Genomic DNA, 4,388 nt, shown 5'->3' on the forward strand with positions numbered 1-4,388 from the left:
TTGTAATCGTATACTCCTCTCTATGGGAAGTGGGCAATGACCTGCATTCCAGTGACCTCACACCTTTCTGAATGTACCTTACAAACAGCCTTCCCCAAAAAAACAACGTCAAAGAAGGTAGTCAACGAGGTGTACTGCCAAATGATCGTTTCTGATCGTCCCTGAGTGGCTGGATAACGCCAAAGCAACGATCCACAGGGTTGCTAATGAGCCCAAACCCAAGTCTTTTGGCTAATTTAGAAGACAGCAGTTTCGTGGAGTAGTGAAGAACGTAGCTCTGCAATCAGAGACATGCGTGCGTTAGTGCTGAAGTTCAGATGCATGTAGACTGATTGCCTTGTAACCTTCCGATTAGCTAAGGCGATATATGGAGATGTTACTGAAGAGAGTAACGTGCGGTCGTGAGAGGAACTTCAGAACTCACTACATCATTCTCAAAACAGTCTTATCAAGAAGCCGACGAGAAAGTTCAGACAATGACAAACGAGTATGTCAAACCAAGGCATTGTATAGAATGCCGAGGCAATATATAGAATGCCTAGAACTTAATGGCAAGATGTTAAACTTAATTTTAATTTAATACTTTTCCTAGGAAATGTGTAGAATGCCTAGGCACTTTTTTAAAGTGATGCACATCGGCTAAGTATAAAAGTACAATGAAATAACGTATTCAAGCCGGAAATTTATATATTGAATGAAATTTAAGTTGATAGCTCACCAGGTGGTACATAAAAATTCACTACATACTTCATTCAGCGGTTGTATAGCTCCCATGTTACCTCGAAGACCATTATAGTGTACTTCTGCACTAACGAATAATGGCGATGTTGCTTTCTTTCCACAGTCTTAGCTGCATCTATGTCCCTTATTATTTCCTTAAAAGAAAAACGCAGTTTCTTTGAACAATTACCCCTCATTAACTCTCTGTAACACCCTGGTTTTATTGCATTTGCACGGTCATTAACCACAACATTTTCATGGTTGTAATGTGCAACCTCCATCTTATTGAAACTGACACTCTGACAAACTGAACTTCAACCAAACTGGACTGAAACTGTTACAACGAAGATGTCTGTCGGTCTTGCAAGTGGCAAAATACTTAAATTGACTTTTTTTCGTGTGTTGCCTTAAATGTAACCGGATTACCGTTAAATGTCCATGCAAAGTATTAAATAAGAGACATTTCATACGCTTTCTAATGATGTTTTGGTATTCTACATATTGCCTAAGCGTTTCATAAAATGCCGGATTCCATGGTTTGCTGATAACAAGTACCAAATAACAGTGACATCAGCTTTTCAGTATCTTGCATCTGGACAATAGTAGTATAACAGAGTGCATTCTGGAACAAACGATGACGCCACCTCCCCTCCCATCATGGTGTCATTAGTGACAACATCAGGTTTCCCCATCCTCTCCCCTTCCCAATGTCGTCATGTACTGTTGTCAGATTTTTCCTAATAGGTCGATTGTCCTATGCATAAAATGATGAGATATTCAAATATTGACAGGAAATTCAAAAACAGCACAAGTGTGCTAGTGAGTTTTCCCACACTCTTACGATGGTAGTACTGAGGTAGGGTTGTTCTCCTAAGTATAGATTGACTGAAAGTTCAAGATGGAGAATTAGAGGGAAATTCAAGATGGTAAATTATCACTATGGTAGAAACAGGTCACTTGTGCTGACATAACGTTAGCAACAGCCCCAGACACGGAACAAGTCCCACCCATTCACTCCCCTCCACACCTATCCATATGCTAAGCCCCATCCATAGTTCATCACCAGTTCTGACATCAAAGTTCTCAGTATCACAGATATACCAGCCAGAAAAATAAGGGAGGAAAATCAGTAATTGGTACGAATTTCAGTTTCAATAAAAACAATAATAAAATTGTGATCCATACTGTCTTTTTTGTTTCATGAGCTTTACGAGTATGTTACAAATCTGATTATTGTTAGTTGCTGTGAGCACCAGTTTCCATCAACTCACTTATTATAAGGAATTATGTTGGGAAATACCTATTGGTGGTATCGCCAAGGATACAGTATACACTCCTGGAAATGGAAAAAAGAACACATTGACACCGGTGTGTCAGACCCACCATACTTGCTCCGGACACTGCGAGAGGGCTGTACAAGCAATGATCACACGCACGGCACAGCGGACACACCAGGAACCGCGGTGTTGGCCGTCGAATGGCGCTAGCTGCGCAGCATTTGTGCACCGCCGCCGTCAGTGTCAGCCAGTTTGCCGTGGCATACGGAGCTCCATCGCAGTCTTTAACACTGGTAGCATGCCGCGACAGCGTGGACGTGAACCGTATGTGCAGTTGACGGACTTTGAGCGAGGGCGTATAGTGGGCATGCGGGAGGCCGGGTGGACGTACCGCCGAATTGCTCAACACGTGGGGCGTGAGGTCTCCACAGTACATCGATGTTGTCGCCAGTGGTCGGCGGAAGGTGCACATGCCCGTCGACCTGGGACCGGACCGCAGCGACGCACGGATGCACGCCAAGACCGTAGGATCCTACGCAGTGCCGTAGGGGACCGCACCGCCACTTCCCAGCAAATTAGGGACACTGTTGCTCCTGGGGTATCGGTGAGGACCATTCGCAACCGTCTCCATGAAGCTGGGCTACGGTCCCGCACACCGTTAGGCTGTCTTCCGCTCACGCCCCAACATCGTGCAGCCCGCCTCCAGTGGTGTCACGACAGGCGTGAATGGAGGGACGAATGGAGACGTGTCGTCTTCAGCGATGAGAGTCGCTTCTGCCTTGGTGCCAATGATGGTCGTATGCGTGTTTGGCGCCGTGCAGGTGAGCGCCACAATCAGGACTGCATACGACCGAGGCACACAGGGCCAACACCCGGCATCATGGTGTGGGGAGCGATCTCCTACACTGGCCGTACACCACTGGTGATCGTCGAGGGGACACTGAATAGTGCACGGTACATCCAAACCGTCATCGAAGCCATCGTTCTACCATTCCTAGACCGGCAAGGGAACTTGCTGTTCCAACAGGACAATGCACGTCCGCATGTATCCCGTGCCACCCAACGTGCTCTAGAAGGTGTAAGTCAACTACCCTGGCCAGCAAGATCTCCGGATCTGTCCCCCATTGAGCATGTTTGGGACTGGATGAAGTGTCGTCTCACGCGGTCTGCACGTCCAGCACGAACGCTGGTCCAACTGAGGCGCCAGGTGGAAATGGCATGGCAAGCCGTTCCACAGGACTACATCCAGCATCTCTACGATCGTCTCCATGGGAGAATAGCAGCCTGCATTGCTGCGAAAGGTGGATATACACTGTACTAGTGCCGACATTGTGCATGCTCTGTTGCCTGTGTCTATGTGCCTGTGGTTCTGTCAGTGTGATCATGTGATGTATCTGACCCCAGGAATGTGTCAATAAAGTTTCCCCTTCCTGGGACAATGAATTCACGGTGTTCTTATTTCAATTTCCAGGAGTGTATTATCTCCATTGCCTAAAGTCAATGTCGTGCATAAAGAGGCCAAAATCATTTTCTCGATTTCTTTCTGGTTACCTCATCAAAATTAAACCTATAAGTGTGAGATAATGAAGAAATGCTTAATGAAAGCAGTGAGGCATTTCTGTATATGACATACTTCATAAGTATTTCCATCTGTAATGGGCGAATTTTTAGTTGTGAAGTCTTGGGTTGCTTGCAAGTTGGAGACATGAGATTATTTTACTTTGAGTTTGTCTTTAGTGATTGAGAGATTTGTACCTTCTGCTGTGTGATAACTGGTGTCATAGAAGCTGTTGTAAGGTCGTTTGCAAATGATTTGGTAAATTGACCTGTTGATTTTATTAGTCTTTTGTTAAACACTTGTATATCATTTTGTTAGTGTCATTCCAACCCATCTTATCATACTTTTATGTCGGTTAGATTTCAGTTTTGTCAGCTTTTGGTCACAACAGTCAAGATTAGGTATTTTGTGTATGATAAATTTATTAAAAGTAGATACCTATGCTTCATTTGGCAATGTATTAATTCTGTAAACACTAGCCATTCCAGTTTACTTTAATATATTCACATATTTGACACCGTTCTGACATATGGTCAAATGTTTTGTTTTTATGTTATACCTTCTGATTTTTTCTACACCCATGAGAATCATCTCATTTTTGTGTCTATGGAACGAAAAGTGAGTCTAATCTAATCTCAATAATTGGAGACACGCTAGCAGAACAGGATGGCATAGAAGAAATACTACTGTGGCGCCGATGAAATCGACACCAACATCGACATGCATTCATCTTTGGACTCTAAGCATTATCTTTGGCTGCTCCGCCATGTTCAGTTCAGTTCTTTGTGATCCTTGAATGTTTAAGGTTAATAAATAAACTACTGCTAAATGGA

The sequence above is a fragment of the Schistocerca cancellata genome, chromosome 2 (genome assembly GCF_023864275.1).
Source record: "Schistocerca cancellata isolate TAMUIC-IGC-003103 chromosome 2, iqSchCanc2.1, whole genome shotgun sequence".
Taxonomy (NCBI): Eukaryota; Metazoa; Arthropoda; class Insecta; order Orthoptera; family Acrididae; genus Schistocerca; species Schistocerca cancellata.